Genomic DNA, 15641 nt, shown 5'->3' with positions numbered 1-15641 from the left:
CAAAGCATGATAGTACAATACACAGCAAAGGTTCCCTAAGCTATACATCGCACACCATGCTACTCTAACATTCAGCTCAATCCTGCAATATAAAGGCACAAGAGATCAAGCAAAAACCAAATAATACAATCTGTGATCGGGGTAGGGGTGTGGGCGACTATGTGGGGGTAGGGAGGGGGCGGATCACAGGGCCAAACTGTTGGGCTGTATCTTCAGGGAGACATGGGAGAAGGAGAGGGGTCTTCACTCCTCTTCTTCCTCATCAACGGCCGAGCTGTCCAAGATGGAATAGTCTCTGAGCAGGTTCTTGATGAACCTGCGGCAGTCCCGGACGGACATGTTTTCCCTGTTGATCACGAGGCGGTTCCTGGCAAGCCACACTGCGTCCTTAAAACAGTTCATAAGGCGCCAGGCCTCCTGGATGGCCTCCACGTCGTGGGTCCCAGGGAACAGGCCGTAAAGCACCGAATGGTACGATAGGCAGCTCCTGGGCACTGAGTCTCTGAGTTCCTGTTCTAGGGCGTCCAACAGACCCTGTGCAAAGGGGCACTGCCAAAACACGTGGAAAGATGTTTCCTCCACGTAGGGGCAACGGGGGCAGTACCGGGTCTTGCACAGGTTGCGGGCATGCATGAATGACCTGAGAGAGAGACCTCCCATGACGGCCATCCACGACAAGTCCTTGTGTCCATTGGTAAGCCGCTTTGAGGCCACATTGTTCCAAACTGTCTCTGCAGTGGCTGCGGGGAGTCCCGGAACCAGCTCGGTCAAGTCCTTAGCTCGGATGAGCTTGTGGATTGTCTTCGGCTTCCATAGGTCGGGTTTCAGTCCTTCCAGCTGGTGCTCCCTCACAAACCGGACAACATCCCCATAGAACCAGGGAGTGTTCCAGTTGTAAGGGATGGAGCTGTCCCACTTGTCCCAGCCCAGCTGTCTCCAAAGGGGCATGAGAAACAAGCGAGACATGGACCTGCCCGCTGAGCCAGTCTTTTCAACAAGAGTCCGCTGCACCGTGACACATGCAAAGGAGGCCCTCAGCAGAGCGGGGATGTCGGGTATTCCCTTCCCACCCTTGCGGGGTTCCTTGTACATCACGGTCCTCTTGACTCTGTCCATTTTGCCCCAGACGAAGCCAAACACTGTCCGGGTGATGGCCTTGCAAACGGTGGTATGGGGAGGCCAGGCCTGTGCGGTATATTGGAGCACAGGCAAAACTTCACTCCGCAGGACAAGTGCCTTGCCTTCCATCGTGAGCTTTCTGGAGCTCCACAGTCCGATCTTTGAGTTTATCCTTCCTAGTCGGTCTTGTCAAGACTTAAGGGCCGCTCCTTCCTTCCCGAACCAGACTCCAAGAATTTGAATGAAGTCCGGCTTAATAGTAAAGGGGAAGGGGGCGGAAGAAGCCAGGTGCCACTCCCCGAAGAGCATGGCCTCCGACTTCCCGCAGTTGACTTTTGCCCCCGAAGCTCTGCCGAAGTCCTCGCAGGTCTGGACGAGTGCAGTCACCGAACGCTGGTCAGCGCAGAAGACGGTCACGTCGTCCATGTAGAGCGAGCACTTGACCTCGTGGCGATCTGGTCCTGGTGCGGTGATCCCTCTGATCTCTCCATTCTGCCGGATAGTCTCAGCGAAGAGCTCTATAACACAAACAAAAAGGAGAGGTGAAAGAGGGCAGCCTTGTCTAACCCCTGAAAGAATAGGAAAGGGGTCAGTCTTCCAGCCGTTCACCAACACCGTGCTGTAAATGTCAAAATACATAACGTTAACAAAAGAGCAAAACATCTTCCCCAGACCCAGCCTGCGCAAAACCCTGTCCATGAATGCGTGGGAGACACGGTCGAACGCCTTCTCCTGATCTAAGCTGACCAGGGCGGCGCGGCCCGATACTACACTTGATCTTAGCCAAAAGGCCGAGAAGCGATAACCGTGAAAGGGGCGGGCCCAACAAGGTCCCCTTCATGGGCACTATCACTGCTTGCTGTCAGGGAGGCTGCCAGACAATTTTCCATGCACACTCTGGGCTGGGGGGCAGTCAACCACCAGTACACACAGCAGAACCTAAACCCATACCATTATTGCTAAGCAGCAAGACAGGGGCCCATTGCACTCCCACGGGGCCTTTTTAAATGCAATCCATAACCCGGATTTGCCAGGAACCCTTCTTACTCCTCCTACTTGCATGTGACACTGGGCTTAGGATCTGCATAGGAAACACACACACAAGCACACACCTACCTTTGTTGCCTGCAGATGCCTCCTTGGCTGTCCCCAAACGGTATCAAACCAACACCCACGGGAAGCTGTAAGCATAGAGGACATGCCTGCACCCCATTGGACTTACCTGTGTGGGTTAAATCCGGGTTATTTGACAACCTATGGCGGTGATGGTTCTGCTCAGGCAGAGCAGTGCTGATGCTCCTCATAAAGCTGTCGCTGCTGTGAAGGTTCTAGGTGACATCACAAATCCCTATGGTTACATACACAACAAAGCTGGGTTGTTGTTGTTTACACTCTGCAAGGCCTGTGGAAGTGAGTGACATCATAGCACTGTAGTTCTGAGGGTTCTAGATGGATGCAACAATCTCCTGTTGCTTCTATGAAGGCCATAATAGACGACATCACCAAACAGCTCCATAGTCACATACACAGCAAAGGAGAGATGTTGTTTACACCTAGTGATGTCAGTGGTATTGAGTGACATCACAGCACAGTGCTAAGGCTCCTGGGCCTGGACACAGCAGCGGCTGCAATATCTCAACGGAGAATACGTTTATATATATGTGTGTGTGTGCGCGTATATATATATATATATATATATATATATATATATATATATATATTTCTCCGCCGAAATCACTTTTAAACCCATTTCCACCTTTTTTTCCCTTCTCTTCCTCTTACTTTTTTTTCACGTTTTTTTACGTTTTTCTCCTTTTCGCCTCTTTTCTGGGCGTATTATTCTTCTTTTTCTTCTTTTTTTTCGTCTAATGCATACCCCATCAGTGCAGCAATGCTTATTCAATACCGCCAGCAGATGGAGACACTGGGGGATAATTTTCTAAGGATTTATACTGATTTTTCCTGTCTGAATTTGTCGCACAGAAAGTTGCAGGCCAAATATGTGTGACATTTCTGCGACTTTAGCTTCTAGAGCCTTTTTACAACATTATACATAGGTGCTGAATACATAAAAAGCGACTGTTCAGCGACAGACAAGTCGCATAGGCTGAAAGTAGGCCAGAATGTCAGTCCATGTTGGAGCAGGTTTAGATACAGTCTAAAGCATAGATCTCAAAGTCTGTGCACAGAATTTAGCAAGGGCCTCGCACCTTCTGATGCATCAGGTAGGTGCACAATAGCATAGCCTAACCCTCTGTACTTTGGTCTATATTGATGCGGGACATAGACAGCCAGCTGATGACCAATCCATTAGTGCAATGGATGGCTGGAAGCATTTGTCTTTGCCTTTGCAATACCACAGAAGCAATGCATGGTCAATGTACAGCAATGACACACCTGTGTGAACAGCCAGGAGACCCCCCCCCCCATGTTATGTTACATAGTTACATAGTTAGTACGGTCGAAAAAAGACATATGTCCATCAAGTTCAACCAGGGAATTAAGGGGTAGGGGTGTGGCGCGATATTGGGGAAGGGATGAGATTTTATATTTCTTCATAAGCATTAATCTTATTTTGTCAATTAGGAACATTCAGCACCCACCCGCTATCAAGGCAGCTGCCTATCATGTCATGCCCTACCTGCACAGGTGTGCTGGCTACTCAAATGATCCAATTAAGGAGGCCATTTAGTCAGCAGCAGCAGAAGTCCTGTGCCTGGACGCTCCAACAGCGGCCAGACACAAGCAGAAGCAGAAGCAGCAGCAGCACCACCTTTTGTTTTTTGGCTGCAGCAGCAGCAAGGCCCACAGGGCTGGCTAGCTGGCTAGCCAGCAAGCAGGTAGCAATGAAAGTAGGAATCTTTCTTTTTAACCCTGTAAGGGGGTGGTGCACTGTACCCGAAGATACTGCCATATCGGGTCAATGCATAGGGCGACGGAAGCAAGCTTCGAAATCGGCCCCCGTTCTCAAAAATCCATTTAATATATGGTCCCCAGATAGGGGACGTATCAGATATTAAACTGATAAGAACAGATACTACACTTGATCTTAGCCAAAAGGCCGAGAAGCGATAACCGTGAAAGGGGCGGGCCCAACAAGGTCCCCTTCATGGGCACTATCACTGCTTGCTGTCAGGGAGGCTGCCAGACAATTTTCCATGCACACTCTGGGCTGGGGGGCAGTCAACCACCAGTACACACAGCAGAACCTAAACCCATACCATTATTGCTAAGCAGCAAGACAGGGGCCCATTGCACTCCCACGGGGCCTTTTTAAATGCAATCCATAACCCGGATTTGCCAGGAACCCTTCTTACTCCTCCTACTTGCATGTGACACTGGGCTTAGGATCTGCATAGGAAACACACACACAAGCACACACCTACCTTTGTTGCCTGCAGATGCCTCCTTGGCTGTCCCCAAACGGTATCAAACCAACACCCACGGGAAGCTGTAAGCATAGAGGACATGCCTGCACCCCATTGGACTTACCTGTGTGGGTTAAATCCGGGTTATTTGACAACCTATGGCGGTGATGGTTCTGCTCAGGCAGAGCAGTGCTGATGCTCCTCATAAAGCTGTCGCTGCTGTGAAGGTTCTAGGTGACATCACAAATCCCTATGGTTACATACACAACAAAGCTGGGTTGTTGTTGTTTACACTCTGCAAGGCCTGTGGAAGTGAGTGACATCATAGCACTGTAGTTCTGAGGGTTCTAGATGGATGCAACAATCTCCTGTTGCTTCTATGAAGGCCATAATAGACGACATCACCAAACAGCTCCATAGTCACATACACAGCAAAGGAGAGATGTTGTTTACACCTAGTGATGTCAGTGGTATTGAGTGACATCACAGCACAGTGCTAAGGCTCCTGGGCCTGGACACAGCAGCGGCTGCAATATCTCAACGGAGAATACGTTTATATATATGTGTGTGTGTGCGCGTATATATATATATATATATATATATATATATATATATATATATATATATTTCTCCGCCGAAATCACTTTTAAACCCATTTCCACCTTTTTTTCCCTTCTCTTCCTCTTACTTTTTTTTCACGTTTTTTTACGTTTTTCTCCTTTTCGCCTCTTTTCTGGGCGTATTATTCTTCTTTTTCTTCTTTTTTTTCGTCTAATGCATACCCCATCAGTGCAGCAATGCTTATTCAATACCGCCAGCAGATGGAGACACTGGGGGATAATTTTCTAAGGATTTATACTGATTTTTCCTGTCTGAATTTGTCGCACAGAAAGTTGCAGGCCAAATATGTGTGACATTTCTGCGACTTTAGCTTCTAGAGCCTTTTTACAACATTATACATAGGTGCTGAATACATAAAAAGCGACTGTTCAGCGACAGACAAGTCGCATCGGCTGAAAGTAGGCCAGAATGTCAGTCCATGTTGGAGCAGGTTTAGATACAGTCTAAAGCATAGATCTCAAAGTCTGTGCACAGAATTTAGCAAGGGCCTCGCACCTTCTGATGCATCAGGTAGGTGCACAATAGCATAGCCTAACCCTCTGTACTTTGGTCTATATTGATGCGGGACATAGACAGCCAGCTGATGACCAATCCATTAGTGCAATGGATGGCTGGAAGCATTTGTCTTTGCCTTTGCAATACCACAGAAGCAATGCATGGTCAATGTACAGCAATGACACACCTGTGTGAACAGCCAGGAGACCCCCCCCCCCCCATGTTATGTTACATAGTTACATAGTTAGTACGGTCGAAAAAAGACATATGTCCATCAAGTTCAACCAGGGAATTAAGGGGTAGGGGTGTGGCGCGATATTGGGGAAGGGATGAGATTTTATATTTCTTCATAAGCATTAATCTTATTTTGTCAATTAGGAACATTCAGCACCCACCCGCTATCAAGGCAGCTGCCTATCATGTCATGCCCTACCTGCACAGGTGTGCTGGCTACTCAAATGATCCAATTAAGGAGGCCATTTAGTCAGCAGCAGCAGAAGTCCTGTGCCTGGACGCTCCAACAGCGGCCAGACACAAGCAGAAGCAGAAGCAGCAGCAGCACCACCTTTTGTTTTTTGGCTGCAGCAGCAGCAAGGCCCACAGGGCTGGCTAGCTGGCTAGCCAGCTAGCAGGTAGCAATGAAAGTAGGAATCTTTCTTTTTAACCCTGTAAGGGGGTGGTGCACTGTACCCGAAGATACTGCCATATCGGGTCAATGCATAGGGCGACGGAAGCAAGCTTCGAAATCGGCCCCCGTTCTCAAAAATCCATTTAATATATGGTCCCCAGATAGGGGACGTATCAGATATTAAACTGATAAGAACAGATACTACACTTGATCTTAGCCAAAAGGCCGAGAAGCGATAACCGTGAAAGGGGCGGGCCCAACAAGGTCCCCTTCATGGGCACTATCACTGCTTGCTGTCAGGGAGGCTGCCAGACAATTTTCCATGCACACTCTGGGCTGGGGGGCAGTCAACCACCAGTACACACAGCAGAACCTAAACCCATACCATTATTGCTAAGCAGCAAGACAGGGGCCCATTGCACTCCCACGGGGCCTTTTTAAATGCAATCCATAACCCGGATTTGCCAGGAACCCTTCTTACTCCTCCTACTTGCATGTGACACTGGGCTTAGGATCTGCATAGGAAACACACACACAAGCACACACCTACCTTTGTTGCCTGCAGATGCCTCCTTGGCTGTCCCCAAATGGTATCAAACCAACACCCACGGGAAGCTGTAAGCATAGAGGACATGCCTGCACCCCATTGGACTTACCTGTGTGGGTTAAATCCGGGTTATTTGACAACCTATGGCGGTGATGGTTCTGCTCAGGCAGAGCAGTGCTGATGCTCCTCATAAAGCTGTCGCTGCTGTGAAGGTTCTAGGTGACATCACAAATCCCTATGGTTACATACACAACAAAGCTGGGTTGTTGTTGTTTACACTCTGCAAGGCCTGTGGAAGTGAGTGACATCATAGCACTGTAGTTCTGAGGGTTCTAGATGGATGCAACAATCTCCTGTTGCTTCTATGAAGGCCATAATAGACGACATCACCAAACAGCTCCATAGTCACATACACAGCAAAGGAGAGATGTTGTTTACACCTAGTGATGTCAGTGGTATTGAGTGACATCACAGCACAGTGCTAAGGCTCCTGGGCCTGGACACAGCAGCGGCTGCAATATCTCAACGGAGAATACGTTTATATATATGTGTGTGTGTGCGCGTATATATATATATATATATATATATATATATATATATATATTTCTCCGCCGAAATCACTTTTAAACCCATTTCCACCTTTTTTTCCCTTCTCTTCCTCTTACTTTTTTTTCACGTTTTTTTACGTTTTTCTCCTTTTCGCCTCTTTTCTGGGCGTATTATTCTTCTTTTTCTTCTTTTTTTTCGTCTAATGCATACCCCATCAGTGCAGCAATGCTTATTCAATACCGCCAGCAGATGGAGACACTGGGGGATAATTTTCTAAGGATTTATACTGATTTTTCCTGTCTGAATTTGTCGCACAGAAAGTTGCAGGCCAAATATGTGTGACATTTCTGCGACTTTAGCTTCTAGAGCCTTTTTACAACATTATACATAGGTGCTGAATACATAAAAAGCGACTGTTCAGCGACAGACAAGTCGCATCGGCTGAAAGTAGGCCAGAATGTCAGTCCATGTTGGAGCAGGTTTAGATACAGTCTAAAGCATAGATCTCAAAGTCTGTGCACAGAATTTAGCAAGGGCCTCGCACCTTCTGATGCATCAGGTAGGTGCACAATAGCATAGCCTAACCCTCTGTACTTTGGTCTATATTGATGCGGGACATAGACAGCCAGCTGATGACCAATCCATTAGTGCAATGGATGGCTGGAAGCATTTGTCTTTGCCTTTGCAATACCACAGAAGCAATGCATGGTCAATGTACAGCAATGACACACCTGTGTGAACAGCCAGGAGACCCCCCCCCCCCATGTTATGTTACATAGTTACATAGCTGGTACGGTCGAAAAAAGACATATGTCCATCAAGTTCAACCAGGGAATTAAGGGGTAGGGGTGTGGCGCGATATTGGGGAAGGGATGAGATTTTATATTTCTTCATAAGCATTAATCTTATTTTGTCAATTAGGAACATTCAGCACCCACCCGCTATCAAGGCAGCTGCCTATCATGTCATGCCCTACCTGCACAGGTGTGCTGGCTACTCAAATGATCCAATTAAGGAGGCCATTTAGTCAGCAGCAGCAGAAGTCCTGTGCCTGGACGCTCCAACAGCGGCCAGACACAAGCAGAAGCAGAAGCAGCAGCAGCACCACCTTTTGTTTTTTGGCTGCAGCAGCAGCAAGGCCCACAGGGCTGGCTAGCTGGCTAGCCAGCAAGCAGGTAGCAATGAAAGTAGGAATCTTTCTTTTTAACCCTGTAAGGGGGTGGTGCACTGTACCCGAAGATACTGCCATATCGGGTCAATGCATAGGGCGACGGAAGCAAGCTTCGAAATCGGCCCCCGTTCTCAAAAATCCATTTAATATATGGTCCCCAGATAGGGGACGTATCAGATATTAAACTGATAAGAACAGATACTACACTTGATCTTAGCCAAAAGGCCGAGAAGCGATAACCGTGAAAGGGGCGGGCCCAACAAGGTCCCCTTCATGGGCACTATCACTGCTTGCTGTCAGGGAGGCTGCCAGACAATTTTCCATGCACACTCTGGGCTGGGGGGCAGTCAACCACCAGTACACACAGCAGAACCTAAACCCATACCATTATTGCTAAGCAGCAAGACAGGGGCCCATTGCACTCCCACGGGGCCTTTTTAAATGCAATCCATAACCCGGATTTGCCAGGAACCCTTCTTACTCCTCCTACTTGCATGTGACACTGGGCTTAGGATCTGCATAGGAAACACACACACAAGCACACACCTACCTTTGTTGCCTGCAGATGCCTCCTTGGCTGTCCCCAAACGGTATCAAACCAACACCCACGGGAAGCTGTAAGCATAGAGGACATGCCTGCACCCCATTGGACTTACCTGTGTGGGTTAAATCCGGGTTATTTGACAACCTATGGCGGTGATGGTTCTGCTCAGGCAGAGCAGTGCTGATGCTCCTCATAAAGCTGTCGCTGCTGTGAAGGTTCTAGGTGACATCACAAATCCCTATGGTTACATACACAACAAAGCTGGGTTGTTGTTGTTTACACTCTGCAAGGCCTGTGGAAGTGAGTGACATCATAGCACTGTAGTTCTGAGGGTTCTAGATGGATGCAACAATCTCCTGTTGCTTCTATGAAGGCCATAATAGACGACATCACCAAACAGCTCCATAGTCACATACACAGCAAAGGAGAGATGTTGTTTACACCTAGTGATGTCAGTGGTATTGAGTGACATCACAGCACAGTGCTAAGGCTCCTGGGCCTGGACACAGCAGCGGCTGCAATATCTCAACGGAGAATACGTTTATATATATGTGTGTGTGTGCGCGTATATATATATATATATATATATATATATATATATATATATATATTTCTCCGCCGAAATCACTTTTAAACCCATTTCCACCTTTTTTTCCCTTCTCTTCCTCTTACTTTTTTTTCACGTTTTTTTACGTTTTTCTCCTTTTCGCCTCTTTTCTGGGCGTATTATTCTTCTTTTTCTTCTTTTTTTTCGTCTAATGCATACCCCATCAGTGCAGCAATGCTTATTCAATACCGCCAGCAGATGGAGACACTGGGGGATAATTTTCTAAGGATTTATACTGATTTTTCCTGTCTGAATTTGTCGCACAGAAAGTTGCAGGCCAAATATGTGTGACATTTCTGCGACTTTAGCTTCTAGAGCCTTTTTACAACATTATACATAGGTGCTGAATACATAAAAAGCGACTGTTCAGCGACAGACAAGTCGCATCGGCTGAAAGTAGGCCAGAATGTCAGTCCATGTTGGAGCAGGTTTAGATACAGTCTAAAGCATAGATCTCAAAGTCTGTGCACAGAATTTAGCAAGGGCCTCGCACCTTCTGATGCATCAGGTAGGTGCACAATAGCATAGCCTAACCCTCTGTACTTTGGTCTATATTGATGCGGGACATAGACAGCCAGCTGATGACCAATCCATTAGTGCAATGGATGTCTGGAAGCATTTGTCTTTGCCTTTGCAATACCACAGAAGCAATGCATGGTCAATGTACAGCAATGACACACCTGTGTGAACAGCCAGGAGACCCCCCCCCCCCCATGTTATGTTACATAGTTACATAGTTAGTACGGTCGAAAAAAGACATATGTCCATCAAGTTCAACCAGGGAATTAAGGGGTAGGGGTGTGGCGCGATATTGGGGAAGGGATGAGATTTTATATTTCTTCATAAGCATTAATCTTATTTTGTCAATTAGGAACATTCAGCACCCACCCGCTATCAAGGCAGCTGCCTATCATGTCATGCCCTACCTGCACAGGTGTGCTGGCTACTCAAATGATCCAATTAAGGAGGCCATTTAGTCAGCAGCAGCAGAAGTCCTGTGCCTGGACGCTCCAACAGCGGCCAGACACAAGCAGAAGCAGAAGCAGCAGCAGCACCACCTTTTGTTTTTTGGCTGCAGCAGCAGCAAGGCCCACAGGGCTGGCTAGCTGGCTAGCCAGCAAGCAGGTAGCAATGAAAGTAGGAATCTTTCTTTTTAACCCTGTAAGGGGGTGGTGCACTGTACCCGAAGATACTGCCATATCGGGTCAATGCATAGGGCGACGGAAGCAAGCTTCGAAATCGGCCCCCGTTCTCAAAAATCCATTTAATATATGGTCCCCAGATAGGGGACGTATCAGATATTAAACTGATAAGAACAGATACTACACTTGATCTTAGCCAAAAGGCCGAGAAGCGATAACCTTGAAAGGGGCGGGCCCAACAAGGTCCCCTTCATGGGCACTATCACTGCTTGCTGTCAGGGAGGCTGCCAGACAATTTTCCATGCACACTCTGGGCTGGGGGGCAGTCAACCACCAGTACACACAGCAGAACCTAAACCCATACCATTATTGCTAAGCAGCAAGACAGGGGCCCATTGCACTCCCACGGGGCCTTTTTAAATGCAATCCATAACCCGGATTTGCCAGGAACCCTTCTTACTCCTCCTACTTGCATGTGACACTGGGCTTAGGATCTGCATAGGAAACACACACACAAGCACACACCTACCTTTGTTGCCTGCAGATGCCTCCTTGGCTGTCCCCAAACGGTATCAAACCAACACCCACGGGAAGCTGTAAGCATAGAGGACATGCCTGCACCCCATTGGACTTACCTGTGTGGGTTAAATCCGGGTTATTTGACAACCTATGGCGGTGATGGTTCTGCTCAGGCAGAGCAGTGCTGATGCTCCTCATAAAGCTGTCGCTGCTGTGAAGGTTCTAGGTGACATCACAAATCCCTATGGTTACATACACAACAAAGCTGGGTTGTTGTTGTTTACACTCTGCAAGGCCTGTGGAAGTGAGTGACATCATAGCACTGTAGTTCTGAGGGTTCTAGATGGATGCAACAATCTCCTGTTGCTTCTATGAAGGCCATAATAGACGACATCACCAAACAGCTCCATAGTCACATACACAGCAAAGGAGAGATGTTGTTTACACCTAGTGATGTCAGTGGTATTGAGTGACATCACAGCACAGTGCTAAGGCTCCTGGGCCTGGACACAGCAGCGGCTGCAATATCTCAACGGAGAATACGTTTATATCTATGTGTGTGTGTGCGCATATATATATATATATATATATATATTTCTCCGCCGAAATCACTTTTAAAACCATTTCCACCTTTTTTTTCCCTTCTCTTCCTCTTACTTTTTTTTCACGTTTTTTTACGTTTTTCTCCTTTTCGCCTCTTTTCTGGGCGTATTATTCTTCTTTTTCTTCTTTTTTTTCGTCTAATGCATACCCCATCAGTGCAGCAATGCTTATTCAATACCGCCAGCAGATGGAGACACTGGGGGATAATTTTCTAAGGATTTATACTGATTTTTCCTGTCTGAATTTGTCGCACAGAAAGTTGCAGGCCAAATATGTGTGACATTTCTGCGACTTTAGCTTCTAGAGCCTTTTTACAACATTATACATAGGTGCTGAATACATAAAAAGCGACTGTTCAGCGACAGACAAGTCGCATCGGCTGAAAGTAGGCCAGAATGTCAGTCCATGTTGGAGCAGGTTTAGATACAGTCTAAAGCATAGATCTCAAAGTCTGTGCACAGAATTTAGCAAGGGCCTCGCACCTTCTGATGCATCAGGTAGGTGCACAATAGCATAGCCTAACCCTCTGTACTTTGGTCTATATTGATGCGGGACATAGACAGCCAGCTGATGACCAATCCATTAGTGCAATGGATGGCTGGAAACATTTGTCTTTGCCTTTGCAATACCACAGAAGCAATGCATGGTCAATGTACAGCAATGACACACCTGTGTGAACAGCTAGGAGACCCCCCCCCCCATGTTATGTTACATAGTTACATAGTTAGTACGGTCGAAAAAAGACATATGTCCATCAAGTTCAACCAGGGAATTAAGGGGTAGGGGTGTGGCGCGATATTGGGGAAGGGATGAGATTTTATATTTCTTCATAAGCATTAATCTTATTTTGTCAATTAGGAACATTCAGCACCCACCCGCTATCAAGGCAGCTGCCTATCATGTCATGCCCTACCTGCACAGGTGTGCTGGCTACTCAAATGATCCAATTAAGGAGGCCATTTAGTCAGCAGCAGCAGAAGTCCTGTGCCTGGACGCTCCAACAGCGGCCAGACACAAGCAGAAGCAGAAGCAGAAGCAGCACCACCTTTTGTTTTTTGGCTGCAGCAGCAGCAAGGCCCACAGGGCTGGCTAGCTGGCTAGCCAGCAAGCAGGTAGCAATGAAAGTAGGAATCTTTCTTTTTAACCCTGTAAGGGGGTGGTGCACTGTACCCGAAGATACTGCCATATCGGGTCAATGCATAGGGCGACGGAAGCAAGCTTCGAAATCGGCCCCCGTTCTCAAAAATCCATTTAATATATGGTCCCCAGATAGGGGACGTATCAGATATTAAACTGATAAGAACAGATACTACACTTGATCTTAGCCAAAAGGCCGAGAAGCGATAACCGTGAAAGGGGCGGGCCCAACAAGGTCCCCTTCATGGGCACTATCACTGCTTGCTGTCAGGGAGGCTGCCAGACAATTTTCAATGCACACTCTGGGCTGGGGGGCAGTCAACCACCAGTACACACAGCAGAACCTAAACCCATACCATTATTGCTAAGCAGCAAGACAGGGGCCCATTGCACTCCCACGGGGCCTTTTTAAATGCAATCCATAACCCGGATTTGCCAGGAACCCTTCTTACTCCTCCTACTTGCATGTGACACTGGGCTTAGGATCTGCATAGGAAACACACACACAAGCACACACCTACCTTTGTTGCCTGCAGATGCCTCCTTGGCTGTCCCCAAACGGTATCAAACCAACACCCACGGGAAGCTGTAAGCATAGAGGACATGCCTGCACCCCATTGGACTTACCTGTGTGGGTTAAATCCGGGTTATTTGACAACCTATGGCGGTGATGGTTCTGCTCAGGCAGAGCAGTGCTGATGCTCCTCATAAAGCTGTCGCTGCTGTGAAGGTTCTAGGTGACATCACAAATCCCTATGGTTACATACACAACAAAGCTGGGTTGTTGTTATTTACACTCTGCAAGGCCTGTGGAAGTGAGTGACATCATAGCACTGTAGTTCTGAGGGTTCTAGATGGATGCAACAATCTCCTGTTGCTTCTATGAAGGCCATAATAGACGACATCACCAAACAGCTCCATAGTCACATACACAGCAAAGGAGAGATGTTGTTTACACCTAGTGATGTCAGTGGTATTGAGTGACATCACAGCACATAGCTAAGGCTCCTGGGCCTGGACACAGCAGCGGCTGCAATATCTCAACGGAGAATACGTTTATATATATGTGTGTGTGTGCGCGTATATATATATATATATATATATATATATATATATATATATTTCTCCGCCGAAATCACTTTTAAACCCATTTCCACCTTTTTTTCCCTTCTCTTCCTCTTACTTTTTTTTCACGTTTTTTTACGTTTTTCTCCTTTTCGCCTCTTTTCTGGGCGTATTATTCTTCTTTTTCTTCTTTTTTTTCGTCTAATGCATACCCCATCAGTGCAGCAATGCTTATTCAATACCGCCAGCAGATGGAGACACTGGGGGATAATTTTCTAAGGATTTTATACTGATTTTTCCTGTCTGAATTTGTCGCACAGAAAGTTGCAGGCCAAATATGTGTGACATTTCTGCGACTTTAGCTTCTAGAGCCTTTTTACAACATTATACATAGGTGCTGAATACATAAAAAGCGACTGTTCAGCGACAGACAAGTCGCATCGGCTGAAAGTAGGCCAGAATGTCAGTCCATGTTGGAGCAGGTTTAGATACAGTCTAAAGCATAGATCTCAAAGTCTGTGCACAGAATTTAGCAAGGGCCTCGCACCTTCTGATGCATCAGGTAGGTGCACAATAGCATAGCCTAACCCTCTGTACTTTGGTCTATATTGATGCGGGACATAGACAGCCAGCTGATGACCAATCCATTAGTGCAATGGATGGCTGGAAGCATTTGTCTTTGCCTTTGCAATACCACAGAAGCAATGCATGGTCAATGTACAGCAATGACACACCTGTGTGAACAGCCAGGAGACCCCCCCCCCCATGTTATGTTACATAGTTACATAGTTAGTACGGTCGAAAAAAGACATATGTCCATCAAGTTCAACCAGGGAATTAAGGGGTAGGGGTGTGGCGCGATATTGGGGAAGGGATGAGATTTTATATTTCTTCATAAGCATTAATCTTATTTTGTCAATTAGGAACATTCAGCACCCACCCGCTATCAAGGCAGCTGCCTATCATGTCATGCCCTACCTGCACAGGTGTGCTGGCTACTCAAATGATCCAATTAAGGAGGCCATTTAGTCAGCAGCAGCAGAAGTCCTGTGCCTGGACGCTCCAACAGCGGCCAGACACAAGCAGAAGCAGAAGCAGCAGCAGCACCACCTTTTGTTTTTTGGCTGCAGCAGCAGCAAGGCCCACAGGGCTGGCTAGCTGGCTAGCCAGCAAGCAGGTAGCAATGAAAGTAGGAATCTTTCTTTTTAACCCTGTAAGGGGGTGGTGCACTGTACCCGAAGATACTGCCATATCGGGTCAATGCATAGGGCGACGGAAGCAAGCTTCGAAATCGGCCCCCGTTCTCAAAAATCCATTTAATATATGGTCCCCAGATAGGGGACGTATCAGATATTAAACTGATAAGAACAGATTTTTTTTTTTTTTTTTTTTTTTTTTAAACCTTCAGGTTTGGACATTAAAACATCAAAATCCAACTCCATACTTCGTCACTTAGACTTTCTGAAGTAAAGTCCAACTCATCATTAGGTCTTTCTTTTTATTTTCAATTTTAAACAAACATAAAT

The 15641-nt window shown here is 46.9% G+C and overlaps 6 non-coding genes across 6 annotated transcripts; all 6 read right to left on the bottom strand.

Annotated features, from left to right (window-relative positions):
• Positions 1–4001: 4001 nt before the first annotated feature.
• On the bottom strand, positions 4002–4192 carry LOC130307201 (U2 spliceosomal RNA). The gene has a single exon (XR_008856411.1). It is a non-coding gene; the product is annotated as a U2 spliceosomal RNA (small nuclear RNA).
• A 2085-nt stretch (positions 4193–6277) lies between these two features.
• Positions 6278–6468, bottom strand: LOC130307188 (U2 spliceosomal RNA). Its single transcript, XR_008856399.1, has one exon. It is a non-coding gene; the product is annotated as a U2 spliceosomal RNA (small nuclear RNA).
• A 2076-nt stretch (positions 6469–8544) lies between these two features.
• On the bottom strand, positions 8545–8735 carry LOC130307177 (U2 spliceosomal RNA). The gene has a single exon (XR_008856388.1). It is a non-coding gene; the product is annotated as a U2 spliceosomal RNA (small nuclear RNA).
• Positions 8736–10816: 2081 nt separating this feature from the next.
• LOC130307166 (U2 spliceosomal RNA) lies at positions 10817–11007 on the bottom strand. Its single transcript, XR_008856377.1, has one exon. It is a non-coding gene; the product is annotated as a U2 spliceosomal RNA (small nuclear RNA).
• Positions 11008–13067: 2060 nt separating this feature from the next.
• Positions 13068–13258, bottom strand: LOC130307155 (U2 spliceosomal RNA). Its single transcript, XR_008856366.1, has one exon. It is a non-coding gene; the product is annotated as a U2 spliceosomal RNA (small nuclear RNA).
• Positions 13259–15334: 2076 nt separating this feature from the next.
• LOC130307257 (U2 spliceosomal RNA) lies at positions 15335–15520 on the bottom strand. The gene has a single exon (XR_008856459.1). It is a non-coding gene; the product is annotated as a U2 spliceosomal RNA (small nuclear RNA).
• Positions 15521–15641: the final 121 nt, after the last annotated feature.

This window comes from Hyla sarda, unplaced genomic scaffold (genome assembly GCF_029499605.1).
Source record: "Hyla sarda isolate aHylSar1 unplaced genomic scaffold, aHylSar1.hap1 scaffold_142, whole genome shotgun sequence".
NCBI lineage: Eukaryota > Metazoa > Chordata > Amphibia > Anura > Hylidae > Hyla > Hyla sarda.
Note: the sequence above shows the minus strand (reverse complement) of the source record. Positions and strands in the feature narration are given on the sequence as shown.